Source organism: Felis catus, chromosome B4 (assembly GCF_018350175.1).
Source record: "Felis catus isolate Fca126 chromosome B4, F.catus_Fca126_mat1.0, whole genome shotgun sequence".
Classification (NCBI taxonomy): Eukaryota; Metazoa; Chordata; class Mammalia; order Carnivora; family Felidae; genus Felis; species Felis catus.
In genome coordinates, this window is record NC_058374.1 from 32,247,269 (window position 1) to 32,269,252 (window position 21,984).

At 37.9% G+C, this 21,984-nt stretch overlaps 1 protein-coding gene across 1 annotated transcript in view; it reads right to left on the bottom strand.

The window, feature by feature from the left end:
- Positions 1 to 21,984, bottom strand: part of CUL2 (cullin 2) — a 155,840-nt gene that overhangs the window by 132,181 nt on the left and 1,675 nt on the right. Inside the window, exon 2 of the mRNA XM_006933355.5 lies at positions 7,639 to 7,725. The gene's annotated coding sequence lies outside the window, so the exon portion shown is untranslated. The remainder of the gene's footprint in view (positions 1 to 7,638; positions 7,726 to 21,984) is intronic.

Here is a 21,984-nt window from a genome sequence, read left to right on the forward strand (position 1 = left end):
GAGAGCAAGAGCGTGTGCACTTGCATGGAGGGGGGCATCTTACCCTCCATGAGGTAGAAGGAGAATCCCAAGAGAATCCAACATGGGAGGTGGAGGTTGTGCTTGATTTCACAAACTCTTGAGCCAAAATCAAGAGTCTGGACACTTAACAGACTAAACAAGCCACCTAGGAGCCCTAATCACAAGCTTTAAAAGAAAGCCACAAACCTGGCTCCTGAAAAAGGTAGTCTCCTTAAAAAAAAAAAAAATCTGTGAAAATGTAAACAACATCAACAAACACTATAAACACCATAAGAAAAAAAACTTCACACACAAAAAAATGAGATGTTGGCATGGGACAATGTATTTTATATGTAGATAGCTATGAAAGATGAGAAAAGTATATCCTCAAGAATATTGAAATAAAGGATTAATGGGCTAGAGGGATGCAGGCTAAATCAAAATGTGTAGATCTACTGTTACCATTATAACTCCTCTGGGCAATAAAGAAAAAAGATAAATTACGTCTGCATTGCCCTTACCTGGTTTTGAAAGAAGAGTGATTTTACTCTAAAAAGAGATTATAGGCAATATGTTTGAAAGCAGGGTGAAGGCCAAAACTTTAGAGACAAGGTAGGTTACTTCAAGCACTTCCCATAATTGCCAATAAACAGATACGCATAAAGTCTAGTGCATAAGTGTTACCTCTGGAGACAATTAGGGACACAAAGATGGGAAAGAGTTGTATCTTCACTGCAAACCCTTCAGTGTCACTGAATTTTGTACCAAGGTTATGTATTATCTATTAATAAAACAAGTACAAGACCTTGTTTCTACTCTTAATAAGTTTGTTGCTCAGAGATTACCTCTGCTTTAGAATTTGTCATAGTTCATTGTAATTTCTTTAGAGGAATTGAGGAATTCATGAGATTTATGTGTTTGGAAAAGAACATGCTAACCTCAGAGTGGAGAACAGATTAATTAAAGGGAGGCCAAAATGGATGCAGGCTGACCAGGAAAGAGACTATTGCATTTGCCTAAGTGAGAACTGACAGTAGTTTAGAATGGGATCATGGTGGGAAAGACAGGGAAAAATGGAAGGTTTGGGAGATATTTTGATGGCTTTGATATCGGAATTGAGGGAGAAGAAAGTTATCGAGGAAGAATCCTAGTTTCCAGATTTGTGAACATATTAGTTATCTGTTGCTGGGCAGCAAATTATCCCCAAACACAATAGCTTAAAAGAATATTTATTTTCCACAGATTCTGTAGGTTGGGAATTTCAGGGTTGCTCATGAGGTTTCAGTCAAGATATTGGCCTGGGCTGCAGTCATCTGAAAGATTGACTGTAGTTGGAGGATCCAAGTTCACTCGCATTGCTGCTGGTGGAAAACATCACCTTCTCGGTGACTGTTGGGAGGAGGCCTCAGTTCCATGTTGTCTGTATGGACCTCTACAAAGGACTGCCTGAGTCTCCTCATAACATGTTAGCTGTCACATAGGAATTCAGTGTTCACTGAACTAATGTTAAAAAATAGGGGTGCATGGGTAGCTCAGCTGGTTAAGCATCCAACTCTTTATCTCAGCTCAGATCTTGATCTCATGGTCATGAGTTCAAGCCCTGTGTTGGGCTCTGCACTGGACGTGAAGCCTACTTAAAAAAACAAACACAAAAAAACCCTCAGAAACTAAACATTTCAACAAGAATTATACATTTATGTACCCATCCTTTCATTCATTGACTCACTGTATCATTATTGCCTATTCTGTGCCATGCAATGTTCTAGGTGTTGGGCACAGCATTCACAGAGTCCTGGCCTCAATTAATTTACATTCTAACAAGAAGGGACAGATAAAAACTAGGTAAACAAATGAAAAAGATAATTTAATCTAGTAATTAATACTCTAAAGAAAATTAAACATAGTAGTGGAATAAGGTGATAGGGGTGATAACTAAGGCAATTGGGAAAGGCCTCTTTGACAGGGTGACATCTGAGCTTAATTGGCAAGAAGTGGCCAGTCACAAAATAATATGCAGAACATGATTTCAGACAGAGGGAACAGCAAGTGAAAAAAGCCTGAAGAATGGATGAGTTTGGTATGTTTGTGGAATAGAAAGATGGCCACTATGATCAGAGCATAGTGAACACATGAGAGAGCATTACAGCATGAACTGAAAAGGAAGACAAATACCAAATCTTCTAGGAAGAAGAGCTTATAAACTATGGTAAGAAGTTTAGGTGTCATTTTTTAAATTTCTTCTAATATTTATTTATTTTTGAGAGAAAGAGAGAGAGAGAGAGAGAGAGAGAGAGAGAGAGAGAGAGAGAGAGAGAGGAGACACAGAATGGGAAGCAGGCTCCAGGCTCCAAAATGTCAGTGCAGATCCTGATGTGGGGCTTGAACTCACAAACTGTGAAATCATGACCTGATCCAAAGTCTGATGCTTAACCAACTGAGCCACTCAGGTGCCCCATTTTAGATGTCATTTTAACCGCATGGGAAGTCATTGGGAGTTTTTTTGTTTTGTTTTTTTTAATTTTTTTTTAACATTTATTCATTTTTCAGAGACAGAGACAGAACGAGAGGGGGCGGGACAGAGAGGGAGACACAGAATCCGAAGAAGGCTTCAGGCTCTGAGCTAACGGCACAGAGCCCAATGCAGGGCTCGAACCCACGAACTGTGAGATCATGACCTGAGCTGAAGTGGGACACTCAACTGACTGAGCCACCCAGGCGCACCGTCACTGGGAGTTTTTAAGCATGGGCAATCTAATCCAGTGATCTGGTTTACCATATTTTAAAAATCCACTAGTGTTTTCTAGGGCTGCCACACAAAAATACAACAGGTTGGGTTGGCTTAAACAACAGAAATTTATTTCCCCACAGTTCTGGAAATTAGAATTCAAGATCACAGTATCAGCAGTGTTGGTTTCCTCTGAGGGCCAGAAGAGAAGGGTCTGTTCCAGGTCTCTCTCCTTGGCTTGCAGAGAGCTTCCTGCTCCTTCATGTGTTCATTCCTCTGTGCATACACCCTCTCTCTCACACACCCTATCTCTTCCTCTTCTTGTAAGAACACCAGTCGAATTGGATTAAGGCCTCACCTTAATAGCCTCATTTTAATTTAAAGACCTTATCTCCAAATATGATTACATATTTGAGGGTTGGGACTTCAACATATGAATTTGAGGGGGACACAATTCAGTCCATAATAGAGGGCAAAATGAAAACAAAGGGGCACATGGATGGCTCAGGTTAGGTGACCAGCTCTTGGTTTCAGCTCAGGTCATGATCTCATGATTTGTGGGTTTGAGCCCGGTGTCAGGCTCAGCGCTGACAGTGTGGAGCCTGCTTGGAATGCTCTCTTCCTCTCTCTCTGCCACTCTCCCCCACCCCACCTCCCCCACCCCACCCCCGTCTCCAAATAAATGAATACACTTAAAAAAAAAGAAAGAATGGAAACATAGAGACCAGTTGGGATGCTACTGCAGTGTTGTAGCTAAAGATGCTAGTGGTTTGGATTAGGGTTTTTAGCATAGGAAATAGTGAGGAATGGTTGGATGTTAGAAGTAGCATGAATGAGTTTGCTACCTCTAAGTGAGAGAAAGAAAGGACTCAGGGATTATTATCAAGTTTTTGGCCTGAGCAACTGGGTTGCCATTTGCTGAGACTGAGATGACCAGGATGGGACAAGTCTGCAGAGAAAACAAGAATCAAGAATTCTATTTTGAACATGCTACATCTGAAATACCTATTAGGCGTTCAAATAGAGATGTTAAATAGAAAGTTACACATGCGTGTCTGAAGACCAGGGACAGATATATATTAATTCATTTGGGAATCATCAGTGTTTCAGGTATCATACTACTCAACAAAACTTTTCTTGTTGCCTGATTCAATTTCTGCAGAGTACAAACTTCCAGTCTCTTGTCTAGAAATTGAGACTGCAGTCAGAGAGGACTGGTTCACTCAAATGCACAAGGATCTCTGTGTGAAGAGGAATCCAAAAGTGTACCTGATGCCTTTATAAATTCTCAACTGAATCCTACTTTCAGCCCCCATATTATGACATACCTGGTACCTACTTGTCATGAACCTCTTTGAAGTTCCTCACAGTGAATCAAATTGCTTCTCAGTGGTATCCCCTTCTGTAGCTTCTATCTACTATTAGCTATCATTCTTCCATATATTCAATCTTACAAAAATTTGCAGAAATCTCATCTGCTAGATCTCTGCTTTTAGCCAAGATGGAGAGACTAGAATTGTATTTATCCTCCTGCCTAAAACAAGAAACTCAGACAAAACACATAAAACAGCAGTTTTCAGACAATGGATAACAGGCAGTGCAGGACTGTGATCCCTGAGGGAAGGGGGAACAAACGGTGAGCCCTACATTGAACCAGTTTACTTACTGCCTGGAGGCAGTTTCCAGGCTGCAGCACAGATGAGGAGAACCCAGACAAAGCCTGGATCTTTGGCTGAGTTGAAGAGATAGATATGAGAGTTCAGGGAGGCTAAAGTCCCCAGAATTTGCAGGACAGAGTAGTTCAGAGGACAGAGCTCTGTAGGGACAGGTTGAGACCTGAAGGAGACTGGCTGGATTTTGAGCTGTGCGTGCAGGAAAAGAATGTAACTGGGTTCAAGGAAATGACCTATGTAAAATAGTAGACAAAATTAATTCCTAGACCCTACACAGGGCTGGGAATAAATTATTTGTGATCCCATAAGACACAGTAGAAGGATCTTGCATTATACAGGGAAGTCAGATAGAATTCTCAACAGATTATTGCCTTAATTATGGGATTAAATCATCCAAGACTAAAGGCTGCTCTTCACCTAATTGACTAATCTTAATTTCAAAAGGATCTGATTTCAAGTACTTACCTATACACTATTTAAAGAAATTCAACAAAACCCAGTAACAAACAATGCAAAATTCACAATGTCTATCACTTGATTAAAAATTATGAAGCATGCAGGGACGCCTGGGTGGCTCAGTCAGTTAAGCATCTGACTTCGGCTCAGGTCACGACCTCACAGTTCGTGGGTTCGAGCCCCGCGAACCCCTGTGTTGGGCTCTGTGCTGACAGCTCAGAGCCTGGAGCCTGCTTCAGATTGTGTCTTTCTCTCTCTCTGCCTCTCCCCACTCGTGCTCTATCTCTCTCCCCTCTTAAAAATAAAAAAAAATTTTTTTAAATATTTTAAAAAATTATGAAGCATGCAAAGAAACAAGAAAATATCCATAATCAGGAGAAAAATAGAAAAATCAATCAATAGAAACAAATCTAGAAATAACAGATATAATGGATCTAGCAGACAAACTATTTAAAACAGATTTTACAGATACATGTGAATATATATACAGGTACATATGCACAAAGGTAAAGGGAAACATGACCATGATGAAGAGAGAAAGAAAAATATTTTTTAAAAGCCCAGGTAGAACTTCTTCAAATGAAAATAGGCCTGAAATAATAAAAATACATTGTATAGGATTAAAAGCAGACCAGATATTGCAGAAGAAAAGATCAGTGAATTTGAAGAAAGAGCAAATAGAAACTATCCAAAATGAAGCACAAAGAGAAAACAAAATGAAGAAAGCATCAGTTACCTGTGGGATACTATGAAATGGTCTATATGTGTGTAATTGGAGTCTAGAAATATGGAGGTGGCAAAAAAAGTTTTGAAGAAATAATAGCTAAAATATTTTCCAAATTTGATGAAAACTAAACAGATCCAAGAAGTTCAAAGAACCACAAACAGAATAACGAAAAACATTATAAGGCACATAAATAATACATTATATAGAAAAAACAGAATTAAAACATAATTCTCATCAGAAACAATGAAAGTGAGAAAAATATGGAGAGGTATCTTTAAAACATTGAAAAAAAATTCAATATAGAACTCCTTATCCAGCAAAAACATCTTTCAAAACTGAAGTCATAATAAAGACTTTTTCAGAAAAATAAAAGCTAAGAGAATTTGTCACCAACACAAACAGGACTTTTTAAAAATATAAACCCATAAGGGAAAGGAGAAAACAAAAAAGAAATTAGGAAATACCTTGAACTTAATGAAAATGAAAATGTAATGTGTAAAACTTTGTAAGATGCCACTGAAGCAGTACTTAGAGGAAAATTTGTGACATTAATGCTTTCACTACAAAACAAGAAAAGTCTCAAACCAATGAATGATTTAAGTTTCCACCTTAAGGAATAGAAAAAGATGCCAAATTATACCCAAAGTAAGCAGAAGAAAAAAATAATAAAAGAGCAAAAATTAATGAAGTAGAAAACAAAAACAGAGAGACGTCAATGAACCCAAATACCATTTCTTTGTAAAGGGCAATAAAATTGATAAAGAAAAAAAGAGGGAAAAGGAAAATACAAAAATTACGAATATTAGGCTTGAAAGAGAGAACATCACTACAAATCCTAAAGACATTAAAGGATAATATGAGAATACTGTGAACAATTTTGTGCTAATAAATTTGACAACTTAGATGAAAGAGAAATTCTTTACAAAGTACAAACTACCAAAATTTACTCAAGAAGAAACAGATAACCTGAAAATACATATATCTACTTTTTTTATAGTCTTTATTTATTCCAGGTTTATTGAAATATAATTGACAAATAACATTGCATAAAGTTTAAGGTGTACAATGTGACTGTTTGATAGAGGAATGTATTACAAAATGGTATACCACAATAAGGTTAGTTAATACATCTATCACTTCAGTTACCTTTATGTGTGTGTGTGTGTATGTGTGTGTTAAGAACTTTTAAGATCCCCTTTTAGAAACTTCCAAGTATGCAATAAAACATTGTTAACTGTAATTCCCATATTGTACATTAAATCCCCAGAACGTATTCATCTTATACCTGGAAGTTTGTACACTTTGACCATCATACCACCCATTTCCCCTACCCCCCAAGCCCCTGGCAACCACCAGTTTACCCGCTGTTTCTATTCTGATGGTCTTTAATTTCACAATAATGTGTCTGGGTGTGACTTCTCCTCTTGTTTAGCACTCTTCAAGCCCTTTCAATCTGAAACTATTCTTCTTTTATATAATATAGGAATATATGACTTGTAAGAATTCTAAAACACTATGTCAAGTGTTTAGTATGTGCACTACTCAGTAAATTTAAGTGCTATTATTTGTCTAAGTGTTATGACTGGCCAAATAAATGAATATTTGGCATTTCTTTCAATACTGCTAGCTCTAGTAGAATAATGACATTGTCTTCTTTATTACTCAAAGGCTGGCTAACATAATACACTGTGTGTCTTCTATTGCCATCTCTATGCTAACAACTCACAAATATGTATCTTCAGCCAATCTCTCTTTTTCTTTTTACCTCCATACTGGTATATCAAATTGTCTACTTCAACATTTGCCTATTCATAAGCATTTTAAATCAAGATGTCCAAAAATGAGTTATACTTACTGTCGAACATGATGCTCCTATAAATTTCCCCTACTTGATGTGACTTCAAACCCATCAAAAACCTAGAAATTTTCCTTAGATTTCCATCTAGCTTTATTTCTCCAATCCATCAGTCATAAAAGTGATTTTGGTAAGTCCACTTATCTGCATTTCCAATGACACCATTGAAAGACAAGTCACCATGAACTGACACCATACTTACTAGAATTCTAAATGTTTCCCACCTCCAATACATTCCTCCAATTCATTCTCCCAGTGCTTCTCAAACTTGAGTGAACATAAGAATCATCTGAGGAGTTAAAAAAAAATATTAGTTTCTGGCATTCATGCACAGATATTATACCTCAATTAGTCTTAAGCAAGGCCAGGTATCTGTATATTTTAAAGTTACCCAGAGTTGACTTTCAGTTTGTTTTGGGGATATAGAGAGCTGGAAGGAGCATTTCTCTCATCACTACAATAGAAAAGAGGCAAACTGGGGTGCCTGGGTGGCTCAGTTGGTTAAGTGTCAGACTTCAGCTCAGATCATGATCTCATGGTTCATGAGTTCAAACCCTGGGTCAGACTCTGTGCTGACAGCTTAGAGCCTGGAGCCTGCTTTGGAATCTGTGTCTCCCTCTCTCTCTGCCCCTCCCCTGCTGGTGCTCTGTCTCTCTCTCTCTCAAAAATATATAAACATTAAAAAATTTTTTTAATTAAAAAAAAAAAGGAAATCAGGTAAACTAACCTCAAATGCCCAACTATATTTGAAGCTGTCAGACAGCTGAGGTCACAGAGCAACCAACTGGCCCAAAATCTAAGGAAATACAAATGTCTGCAGAAAGAGAAGATATATCAGCACTAACATACTGGGATGGACACAACCAGACACTGGTAAGATAAGTTCAGCTAAAATAATTGAGAAATTCATGAAGGCTGAATGTGAGCTGTCAGCACAATATGAAAATCATAGTGGCTGCAGAAATGGACCGTGTCTACACCTTCTTATGGGCTCTTTCTCCACAAACCTTACCAGCACTTATAAGAAAGATTGGAAAGAGCCCTAATAAAGTGTCCAGTGGTGTGCAATCTAGAAGAGGACAGCTCATTCTGTGATTCTTCACTATGGAATGAAAGTCTTAATCTTTCATTAAAATGAAGAGCAACACATACTATTGTACCCAGGGTGCTGAGGAAAAGTAATTTCAGCAGGGAAGGAACAGGGGGAAAAATCCCACTCTTGGTGGAGAGACAGGAGAATTGAGAAGAACACAGCCTCAGAGATCTAGGGATCCATAGATTCTGCTTGAAAACTAAGGCTTAATCAGAAAAAGAGAGAGAGTATGATCAAACCACTTCTCTCTCCCCCTCCCATCACTGTTCCCCTCCAAGTTAACAAATTTGGAATAAAAAATAACATCAAAATACTGCTGGGTGAATGACTGCAGATGTATAAGAGTATGCAAAGAGATCTCTGAGACATATAACAAAGCAAGACCTAAAGCTCAGGGTTGAACAGACATTACTCTGGGAACCCAACCCAGCCCTAAACACAAAATCTAGCTACAGAAATTTTAAAATTAAACTCAGCTCAAGCCCTATATAGATTAACCTCCTGCCTCCCCTCCAACTGAAGGCCTAGGAGGAGGAAAGGTACCCATTTCCAGGCATAGAAATTATTCTACTGCCCAACACAAGAAGTCCGGTCTTCAACCAAATATTACATGTCATACAAAAAGGCAAAGAAAACACATTCCTGAGAGACAAAGCAATCATCAGAACCAGATTTAGATATGACACATATATTGGAGCTATCTGACAGTGAATTTAAATAACTATGATTAACATTTAAAGGTTCTGATGGAAAAGGTGGACAACATGCAATATCATATGGGCAATTTTAGCAAGAAAGAATCAAAAGGAAAATGTTAGAACAAAAAGCACAGTAACAGACATGAAGAATGTTTCAATATGCTCATTAGTGGACTTGACATAGCTGAGAAAAGAATCAGTGAACCTGAAGATAATCAATAGAAAGTACCCAAACTAAAACACCAAGAGAAATAAAAGTAAAATATAACAGGGCAGAAAAATCCAAGGGCTGTGAGATATCAAGCAGTCTAGCATCTGCATAATTCAAACCCCAGAAAAAGAAGAGAATATGGCAGCAGAAGAAATATTCAAGCAAAGGACAGTTAAGAATTTTCCAAAATTAATGGTAGACACCAAACCAAAGATCCATGAAACTGAGAGGACACTAATCAAGATGAATTAAAACACACATACACACACCACCACCACCACTACCAGTGGTATATCATATGCAAATTGTTAAAAACAAAAGACAAAGATAACATCTTGAAGGCAACCACAGGGGAGAGGAGGGAATGACATGAAGACATGAATTACAGCAGACTTCTTGTTAGTAACCAGGCAAGCCAGAGGACAATGGAGTAGCATCTTTAAAATACTGGGGGGGCGGGGGGGGGGGTTGGGGGGGGGACCTATCAACCTAGAAATCTATGCCTAGCAAAAATATCTTTCAAAAATGAAGCAGAATTTAAGACTTCTTTAGACAAAGAAAACAAACAAACAAAAAAAAGCGATTCCATTGCCATCAGATCTATTCCACAAGAAATGCTAAAGGAAGTTCTTCAAGAGGATAAATTATGATAATGGATTAAGACTTGGATGTACACAGGGGCGCCTGGGTGGCTCAGTCGGTTAAACGTCCAACTTCAACTCAGGTCATGATCTCATGGTTTGTGAGTTTGAGCCCCTCATCAGGCTCTGTGCTGACAGCTCAGAGCCTGAAGCCTGCTTCAGATCCTGTGTCTCCCTCTCTCTCTGCCCCTCTTCCACTTATACTCTGTTTCTTTGTCTCTCAAAAGTAAACATTAAAAATATTTTTTTGAAAAACTTAGATGTACACAAAGAAATAAAGAAGATGGATATGGATAAATGCAGATAAAATAGTTTTTATTTTAATTGCTCTAAAAGATAACTGTTAAAGTAAAAACACTGCAAAGTCTTGTATATTTAGAGCATATGTAAAAGTAAAATATATGACAACAATAGCACAATGAATGGAAGGGAGGAATTGGGAATATACTGTTGCAAGGACCTTACGTTATATGTGAAGTGGTATATTACTAGAGGATTATATTTATTCTGTGTAGACCATAGGCGCGAAAGAAAAAATTTACAGAAATGTGACCATGAATTCCACAACTGCATTTCATTTTATGTATTTTATTTATTCTGGGATTTCTGGAAAATTCTCAACAATAATTTCTCCACCTTCCCTTAGCTTTTTTTTTTTTTTCAATTGGGAGATTTTCATTAGGAAAAATATTTATACTTCTACCTTTCATATATTTCCTGTTTTGTTTTCCACTTCATAATTCCTTCCTTGATCTGACCATCCAGTTCATGAAATAACTCTGGAACTATACTGTTCTGCTCTTCAACCCAATCGAACTCAAATGTTTGTGCATTGTGTTTCCAAAATTCTTCCTTCTTTCTCTGAAGCTTTTTATGAAGCTTATTTTAAATGTTTACTTATTTGTTTTTGCGAGAGAGAGAGAGGAGAGAGAGAATCCCAAGTTGGCTCGGTGCTATTAGTGCAGAGCCTGACAGGGGGCTCAAACTCACGAAACTGTGAGATCATGACCAGAGCTAAAATCAAAAGTTGGACACTTAAATGACTGAGCCACCCAGTCACCCTGAAGTTTATTTTAAATTCTTTTCCACTTTGATCCATTAGTTTGACTTCCTCTGATACAAGTAGTTTCTATAATCATTTTACTTTAATTGGTTATATTGCTCCTTATATGTTTCAGAAGCTTTCCCCCTCTGTTTATATTTACTCTTTGGGATCATCAGCTGCCTTGGCTAGTAATGCTTATCCAAAGGAAAGGAAGAAAAGCCTAAATATTGGTTCATGCTCCTCCAGAAGAGGTTAGGACTGGGGAAATGGTATCTCTAGGGTAGTGATCTGGCTCAAGCATTCACTGTTTTCTCCACTTTGGGCATCAATCACCTACCCTCCAGGGTATCTGACAATCCCTCTCCACCAGTCACTGCTACTGGTGGGAGAGTAGAGGTGCAGGCCAGCCAATCCATACTCATTGTGCTCTGCTCCTGTCTCATAGGCCACACTTCCAAATGTCTTTGGCAGTTCTTGTTTTTTCTACCTACCCCTTAAAAGTTGCTATTTTCTAAAGCTCCTTGCACATTCCTATTTTCCGTAACACTGGGCAGATTTACATTTTTATTGCCTTTACACTGTGCCTGCACAAAATAACATTCAGTGTTTGTTAAACAATTTTCTAATTGAAAAAGCCAAAGGACCTTTCCAACCACATCTTTCTTCTTGGAGGAGCTAAGTACTCTCAGCTTCAGAGTACTTGTTTTTAATAGTTCAGTTATTTATCTTAAAAAGGAGTTAAACTGCTAAACAAAACTTAAATGCAGAATAATTCTAAAGTTCCTCCCAACTCTATATTTCTGTGGGTCCACATTTGTACTGTAGAGTTGCTTGAACCATATACTTTTGCCATGTTTAGTCTCTGATGGATGTCAGCTTAACATTGAGAGGATTCATTGCTAATTTTTAGCTCTCGGTGAAAGTCACTGTGGCTAGCCTTCTACACAAATATTTTCGTATTCACATCTAGATTTACTGGAAATCTTCAAGGAGGGTTTTTCTTCTGGAATGCTTTTCCTTACACTAAATTGCTCTTCTGAACCATTCTGAAGTGATTCTGTTGATTCTTTTTATTAACATCTGTTTTTTACTATTAACTTTTCAGAACATAACAAAAAAGACTTTGGCTTCTGATTTCTTATTCATAACCTAGTTAACCAGATATAAAGAAAATAAAGAAAGAAAGGAAACTGACCAGTAAAAGCTGAAATTATTATCCTTCTTGAAGAAAACATATGAAAAAATCTTTGCTTTCTAGGAGAAGATTTCTTATGTATGATACCAAAGGCTTGATCCATAAGATAACAAATTGATAGACTGCATTTCAGCAGTTAAAAACCTCCTCAAAAGGCTTTAGTAGGGTAATAAACAAGCTGAGAAAGGGAGAAAATACTTGCAGAATGCATATAGAATAAGGACATTTATCAGAATGTGTAAATAATTCCCAAAATTCAATAATAAAGTAAAAAAAAATTTTGTTAGTGAGCAAAAATACTTCACCAAAGAAGATATAAAGAGGGAAAATAAGCACATAAAAATGCTCAACTCAACATCTTTAGACATTTGGGAAATGCAAATAAAAATAACAGCAAGATATCTCTGCATACCCATAGAATGGCTAATTGCAAAATAATTAGAAATATGTTTTTGGTTTCTGCCCCTGGGTTCCTGACAGAGCTCCTAAAACTCTTGTAATTTGCATAGTGATAGGGATGTTAGGAGCATCTTTTGTTTTAACATTTGGTCTTTGGTCTTGGTTCCTGACATAGGGCTCCTACCTCTTTTGGATTTCCTGAGTGATAGGAGCATCTTTTGTTCTAATGTTGCAACTCTTGGTGGCCTCCTGGATAGCTTCAGGATGGAGGCTGGTTGTCAGAAAGACCAGGCCATGATTAGAATCGTGGAACTTTTAGAACCACCCCCCTCCTCTGGGGGCTAGAGATTGCCTATCTGATGCAGCCTCCATAAAAATCCCTAAACTGGGGCGCCTGGGTGGCTCAGTCGGTTAAGCGTCCGACTTCGGCTCAGGTCACGATCTCACGGTCCGTGAGTTCGAGCCCTGCGTCGGGCTCTGGGCTGATGGCTCGGAGCCTGGAGCCTGCTTCCGATTCTGTGTCTCCCTCTCTCTCTGCCCCTCCCCCGTTCATGCTCTGTCTCTCTCTGTCTCAAAAATAAATAAACATTAAAAAAAAAAAAATCTCTAAACAATATTCTGAGAGCTTCCAGGTTAGTGAACATATCCATGTACCAGGATGGTGGCACACCCCAACTCCAAGGGACAGAAGCTTCTGTGCTTGGGATCCTTCCAGATCTATGTATCTTTTCATCTGGTTGTTCATTTGTATCCTTCATAATAAACATAAGTTAAAAAAAAAAAAACCTGGCCATCTGTAGAGACCGCATGAATCTTCAAACTATTATATTCAGAAAGTTTCTTTTTATCTCTACGTGAATGTTTCCAAATTCTTCATACTAACAACTCAGATTCAGAAATCTCAAGTGAATCTATACACAGTCTTAGAAATCAATGCTAAATTATCAGTTGTCACGCCTGGATGTGGGTGACTGGGTTTCCCAACCATGAAAATAGTTTCTATTACAAAAAATGTTACATTTCATTTTAGGAAAATGATATCCACATGATGGCACTATAACCTACAAAATAAGAGGTTGTCAATTTATGAAGACTAAGAACTTGGTAAATTCTAGAGTACTTGCTATTGATGAAGCATGCTTAAAAATAAGGCATTTTATATACAGATAATATGGATATCATTTCCCTTATATTTTATAGACACATACTGGCTAATACTTAATTTCCAGTGCATTTTTCACATGGCTCATTTAATAACAGCATCTTAGTTCTGACCTTATAGAAAACAGTTATTAAACATTTTTAGCATATGGCACTGAACTAGATAGGTCAAACAAAACCAAACGAAAAGGTATTTAGAAGCCTGTTGTGAGCATTCAACTGTTTTGGAAGCTACTTAATGCATTTCCCATAATGTCATGTCTTCCCATAGGTTATTTTAAAGGCTAATCTAGGAATAGGGACAGAGCCATCATGAAGTTATATTCTGGCAGGGGAGATAGGCTTTAACTACATGTTGACATTATTAATTACAATTATAGTAAACACTACAAAGGAGATGTCTAAGTAAAATAAAAACATATAAATGGTTAAAGGGTTTTAATCCAGTTTGCCAAATAAAAGGAAGCTTCACTGAAGAAGAGATCATGAATGAGGCAAGCTCTGAAGGATGATTAGAAATTAAAGAGATAAGGGGCACCAGGGTGCCTCAGTCATTTTAAGGTCTGACTTCGGCTCAGGTCATGAACTCGCGGTTTGTGAGTTTGAGCCCCATGTCGGGCTCTGTGCTGACAGCTCAGAGCCTGGAGCCTGCTTCAGATTCTGTGTCTCCCTCTCTCTCTGCCCCTCCCCAGCTTGCACTCTGTCTCTCTGTCTCTCTCTCAAAAATAAACATTAAAAAAATATTTTAAAAAAATTAAAGAGGTAAAAGAAAGGGAAAAGCATTATAATCACAGGGAACCGCATGTGCAAAAGGACTGAGGCAGCATATATCAGTAACTGAGAACATTAACAAAAAGCCATCCCATCTTGATTGATCTATACAAATCAGGATTTAGTTCAAATGTTTTATTATCAATTCATTGATCTCTAAATGTGAACACTGTATCCAATTTATGGATGAACTATATTTTAAGTTTGATAGAAAATTAGCTGTTTAGAAGGAAACATACTTTTCCATGGCAAAAATAGTATAAATAATAATAGTACTATGAAGCCTATCTAAGCCACACTGTAATTACAATGGACTGTTCTCCTTGAATAAAGTATGTTCCCCATATATATTTCTCAATGCTTTAAATAAATAATAGTTCTGCATTATAAATAATTAACAATAGAAGAAAGATAAAGTAGAAGTAATTTTAGAATGTATATTGTATGCTGAAGATAGGGAATAATTTAATTAGAAAAACCTTTAGGTGATCAATGGAGGCTTCTGGAAGTTCTAAACAGAACCTCTATGCACATTAAAGAGTTCTTTACAGACTGAGGGCATTGACTCCTGTTTAGCCTAACTTTACTTTAAAACTTGAAACTTTCTTTTCCTTGGTATAGTTGTATTACTAGCTCTACTTTTTTTTTGCCCAAACAGCATGATTAAATGTGTTCTAGTTCCTAAATGAAATAGAATCAGAGAAAGTAAGAAGAAAGGGTTTTTTCCCCTCCTTTAGCAATTGAGCAGGAGTTCAAAAGAGGAAAGGAGAAACTAAAGGGTGAGTGTGTGAACATGGGGGAGTGGGCACAGGTGTGGCTGTGTAAGAGGAAGCCACCGCATCCCAGTGACAAAAGGAGAGTTTTGCAGCCTATAGTGAACCTGAGTTACATGAGCACTTAAAGGCACCAAGAAAGGGAGTATGGCAGATGTTAAAAAAATCTCTTCAATGAAGAAAGTAATAGAAGGAAGGTAGATCAGAACCCCCCTTCCTCTGTCACAGGTAGTGAGGTCAGCCAGGGATATTTAATAGCATCCTGTGACTTGTCAAAGATAAAGCTGGACACTAGTGAAAGTGGTAAAGACAGGTTTTTAATCATATCTCTACTATTGCAATAGAGAAAAGAGTCCAGCATGAACTGAACTCAACTTGGATTTGTAGAGAGGCGATTGGGTGCTTTAAAGGGAGAAGGGGGGAATAGGGAGGGGGAAGAATGGAGCTCAACAGAGTCTGGGAAGTGATCAGTTACAAAAAGTGACAAGGCAGAGTTGAGCCATTTAGATTTGTTAACTGGTACTTATGGAATCTCTTACCCTCCCACAGAGATTGGGAGACAGGGGTCCTTTCTTTAGGTGTTGGCAAGAGAACAAGCTATAATTTCTTTTTTTTTATTTTTTATTTTTTTTTTCAACGTTTATTTAGTTTTGGGACAGAGAGAGACAGAGCATGAACGGGGGAGGGGCAGAGAGAGAGCGAGACACAGAATCTGAAACAGGCTCCAGGCTCTGAGCCATCAGCCCAGAGCCTGACGTGGGGCTCGAACTCACGGACCGCGAGATCGTGATCTGGCTAAAGTTGGACGCTTAACCGACTGCGCCACCCAGGCGCCCCTATAATTTCTTTTGACAGCTTTGAGTTTTCTTGGACAAGCAATTCAAACGGGGCTAGAGTCATTCTAGGGCTGACACCTTGAGCTGTTAGAAACTATGTTTGCTTGTGTTTTGTTCAAGTCTTTAGAAGTCAAGGATGAGGTTAGAAGTCAAGAAAAGGGCTCAGAGTAGCCTGTGTAAAGTTTGGTTAAGGAGAGACTATTTGTCAGGCTAAAGTGCAGTGTACAATTGGTTATTCCTCTGGATACCATTTTCACATGTTGTAAGTTCAAAATGTAACTACTGTACATGTCTTAAGGATTAAACTTTACTAGATGATTTCAAAATGTTTCTACCACGTCTTCTACCATACTATGAATATGATATAAACTGACTATATAAATAATGATAGCGAATAGTTACTGAGCTTTGTACTATATTAAAGCCTTTATATTTATTAATTGATTCTTCACAAATAACTTATGGGATCAGTATCATGATTCCTCTTCTACAGCTAAGGAAAAGTAGGCTTGAGAGTGGGGCTAAAATTTTTGACATAATTTTGGCAAAAATTGTGGCACAGAGCCCTTTTCCAATATGAGATGTATTGGTAATAACAAGCTCTCTGTTCTTAATGCCTGGCCTCTCCCATGCTCTAGTTCTCAAAGACTTGAAGAGGGCTGTGTGTGTATGTACATATATATGTATATATACATGTATGTATATGTACATATGCGTATGTATATATACATGTATATATGTATATATGTGTGTGTATATATGTATATATATAAACAGTCTCTACCCTGTTACTTTTCCTCTCTTATTCTTTCTTTCCACTCCTAAACCTTTTTGCTGATAACCTGATTTATTTTCCAGAACAGTGACCCCCAAGTCATAGCACTGACACCTTCTATTCCTGTTAGCCTAGTCTTTTTTTCCCTTCCTTTTGATCTGATCAGTAGCCCATTTCACCATCTGAATTGATCCTGATGCTTTTTTACTCAGTTCTTGCTGGCTCTTGATATCTGTTTTTAATTTGGCTTACTTGATTTCTCCTTTTTCTGACAACCATGCACACATCTGAGTTTCAATAGCTGCCATTTCAATGTAATGGAATTTAGTCTTCAGAATTTAGTCCTGATGAAACAGTTGTTGAAATGAGCCCTCTTGGTCATGGGAGATGCTGTTTTATTTCAATCCAGTAACTCTCTAATCCTCTCGTAACATGGGGCTCAATTCTTTTAAAGGATTTTACATTGGATTTAATTCTGAGACCAGTTTCAAATTTCTTTTCAATAATTAAAGTAATTAATAAAGTACTCAGCAGTTCATATGCTCTATGAGTCATCATTCATGTCTCTGCCATGCTGGTGTTCTTCTGGCATCTCATTTACATACTTAAAAATAGAAAAAAGAAACACTAATTACTATCATTTTTATATCAAAAATATTTGGAGAACTAATTCTATCAAATTCTGCAGTTTCCAAGGTTGAACAGTGGTCAGTTTTAGACAAGCTTCTTAGTTTTCCAGTCCTTATGGTTCTCTCTGACATTAGCTATAGTGTGATTCTATGTGAAAAAAATAAATCTTGGCAGGCAACTGAATTTGTGGTCAATAAAAATATGTAGAAAACATTTGAAAGTAGATTTTCATGATTTAAAAAATGATACACGACAGTTTAATGACTGCAAACAATCTCCTAGTTTAAAATTTTTTTTTTCAACGTTTATTTATTTTTGGGACAGAGAGAGACAGAGCATGAACGGGGGAGGGGCAGAGAGGGAGACACAGAATCTGAAACAGGCTCCAGGCTCTGAGCCATCAGCCCAGAGCCTGATGCGGGGCTCGAACCCACGGACCGCGAGATCGTGACCTGGCTGAAGTTGGACGCTTAGCCGACTGCGCCACCCAGGCGCCCCCAACAATCTCCTAGTTTTAAAGAATTCAGTGGCCTGAGTTAGTATTATAATACTCATCCTTTTACCATGGTTCTAAGTATTCTGCTGAGTTCACAGCCAGTAGATATTGATGTTTAAGTTTATAATCCTCAAAAAAAAAAAAAAAAAAACACACCCCCACATATAAAAGGATATTTCCTATGCTGGAAGTAGGACTGTTAACTTTTGTAGCAGGAAACATTTCTTCCCAAACAGCAAATTGGAGACATCATAAATCGAGTGCATATTACATTGACTTCTTTTCCTTTTCTCAAATTTTTAAACTGGACACACTATATTTGTTAGAGTCTCAAATCCTAAAGCTTGAATAGAAAGGGCCTGTGTAAATACCTTTCAAGCGAATCCATTTTCTAATTCTCTCCTGTGGTAAATTAATAAACAAAAAAGGAGGGTAGCCATTTAAACAATGCAAAATTCTGAGATCTTGTGGTATAGTAGTAGTAGCACAGGGTTAAAAGTCACAAATCCTGGATTCTAGTCTCGATGTTACTATTGGTTAGCCAAAGCAAGTATTGTAACTACTCAGCCTCCACTTCCTAATTTAGTTTCCTTAAATTTTATTTATTTATCAGGGTGCCTGGGTGGCTCAGTTGGTTAAACGTCTGACCATCTTAGGTCATGATCTCATGGTTCGTGAGTTCAAGCCTCGCGTGGGGCTCTGTGCTGACAGTCAGCTCAGGGCATGGAGCCTGCTTTAGATTCTGTGTCTCCCTCTCTCTCTGCCCCTCCCCTGCTCACACTCTGTTACTTTCTAATCCTCAAAAATAAATAAACATTTAAAATTTATTTTTATTTATTTTTAGAGACACAGAGCGAGTGGGAGCGGGGGAGGGGCGGAGAGAAGCAGACAATCTCAAGCAGTCTGCACTGTCAGCATCAGCGCAGAGCCCAACACAGGTCTGGAACTCATGAAACCACGAGACCATGACCGAAGCGGAAATCAAGAGCTGGATGCTTAACCGACTAAGCCACCCAGGCGCCCCTCCACTTTCTAATTTATAAAACAAAGGGGTGGATTTAGAGCTTAGATTCCACACAAGTCAATGAAGGAACTTAAGTAATAAGGTATTAATTATAACTCACATTTATTCAGTGCTTACTTTGGGCCAAGCACAAAATTCTATATACTTACATGAATTAATCTTCACAACAACCTATGAGTCAGGTACTAATACTATCTCCATTTCATAGGCGAGGAAATGGAAGCACAGAGCAGTTTAGGAACTTGCCCAACATTTGCACAGCTAGTAAAGTATCAAAATTGGAATTTTAACTCAGAATTCTGGCCCCTGTTTCCTGACAACAATCATTTATCGCAAGCAAAGAGGAGACATTTTATTTCTAAGAAGATCAGTAAAGGAGATAGCATGTAAGCTAGGTCTTACAGTATGCAGAAGATTTTAACTGGCAGATATAGAGAATTGAGGAGAAAATGGAGTGAATAAAGCCCAAAAAGATTGGAAAATATAAGGTAATTATACGGAACAGTAAGTAGTAAGGTTTGGCTAAAATGCTGCCAGCATTTAATCTTGCAGCACACCAGACTCGTCTGGAAATCTTAAAAGAAGTGGATTTATGGGTTCTTTTTTTGGGGATTCTGACTCAGTAAGTCAACAGGTAGGGTCTATGGCCTAGGAACATCTTTTCAACAAGTTTTTCACATGACTCTGATGTGCAGCAAGGTATAAGAAGCAGTGTGGTATAAAACACAAAGGACTAACATGGAATAGGCCTGTATACCTAAGTGGGACTCAGATCATCAAGGGCTTTATGCCAAACTAAGATATTTGGACTCAGCCAGTAAGATCTCACTGACTTTTTTGCTTTAATTAAAATTTTATATTTTTAGAATATGTAATGCATGCATGTAGCAGAAAATTCAAGAGGCCAACAAAAGGAACTCAATCTGCTTTCCACCTTTGACTCCTTAAGTCCCAGTCCCTCTTAATCATTCAGGATTTTTAAGAAGAGAAATCACAAGAGCCATGTATTGGGAAAATGAACCAGATAGAAATATTTAAGAAGAACTATATTGGAGGCAAGGATGACCTCAGTCACACTGGTCATAGTGGGAATGAGAAGGAAAGGATGGATGCAAATTTCTACACATGAAAGCAATAGGATTGGCGTTAGCATAGGACCTAGAACATAGCAGGCTCTTTAAATTATAAACTAAATGGATCCTCAATGATATGAGTATACAATGACCAAAATGACACCATGATTTAAAGGCAGGATGACCGGGAACTGAAAAGTGCTGCTACATTGTTGAAATAAAAACAATGTTCAAGACTGGAAAGGGAAGATGATACAGTTTTGAACCTATTGAGTTAGAAATGATCATAGGCCATGTAAGTGAAACTTCTATCAGATAGATGGAAATATGATTTGGTGCTAGGAAGAGAAGCTGGGAGCTTGGGGTATAACTTTGGGAATTTCCTTTCCAACAGAAATGGGAATTATGAAATAAGGAGGACGATGTAGAAGAAAATGATCAAGGGCAGGAAATTCAGAACTATCTGCATTTAGAGAAACAAAGGTGAGTGAAGCCAAGAGAGTCAAATGTCATGGAAATTCAGAGGTGGGGGAAGACCTTAAGAAGGTAGTATTAATTAGGAAAAGAGGTCAAGGAGGATGAAAAATGTAAAAAAAAGTTTCAGATTCTCTAATCAGAAAGAAGGGGGAAAGAGGGCAAAAATCAGACAGCCAGGAAATAAGAAATGAGTAGGTGGTAAGGAAGTGAAAATAGCAAGTGCTTTCTAGTCTTGAGAATTCTGATAGCGAGAGGATTGGCAAGAGCTGGAACAACAACCATCTGGGCAAAAAAATGTTATGTGAACGTGCACCCTAGAGCTAGAAACTCTGTAGCCTTCCTTCTGGGAAAAGCAGTGTCGACAGTTTTCAAGTAGAGGCAAGATATGAACACATTTGCAGGGAGAGGAGAAGGAGCTAAGAGGAAGAGAGAGAATAAAGGTACAATATGGGAAAGAAAAGACACCTATTTTGGAGTGGTGTGGTGGCTCAGTCAGTTGAGCATCCAACTCTTGATTTCAGCTCAGGTCATGATCCCATGGTTGTTGGATCAAGCTCTGTGCTGAGCTTGGAGCCTGCTTAAGATTCTCTCTCTCTCCCTATGCCCCATCACTGCCTCTCTCTCTCTAAAATAAAAAAATAAAAAACAAAACAGTAAACATCAAAAAAAAATGACACCTATCTTACAACTGTATTTGGAAGGAGGTGTTCCTCCTGACTCACAAAGGGAGGGATAATTTAAGAGATTTTCAGGGGAAGAGGGAGTATTTGGGTGTGATTGACAGCCCGTACTTTCTCAGGAAAGTAGGTGCTCTAGTTGTTTCTCCTCAACAGAGAATTAAATATTGCCTAGTTGAGGAACCCAAAAATCTAGACACTAGACCAATATAAAAATGGCTAGTTTTTTTTTTTTATTGAGCACACACTTTATGGTAGATACTTTAATCTTTGTAACAATGCAAAGAAGTAGGTACTATTATTCTTCCTGTTTTAAAACTTATGTCTTCATAACCTGCTTTTTATCCCTGATATCCCATTAAAATTTTTTCTATCTTTATCTTATATAAAAAACAAAACAAAACAAAAACAAAAACAAAACCCTGAAAAATCAGCTATTGGCATTTCTAATGAAATGTTTGAATTATTTGAAAGGGATACCCCTGAGAGGCAGGTGATTTGTCTCAGAGCTCAAGCTTCTTTTAGAATCCTTCACTTTGGGTAGGCAGAATGATGCTCCCACTCCCCAAAGAT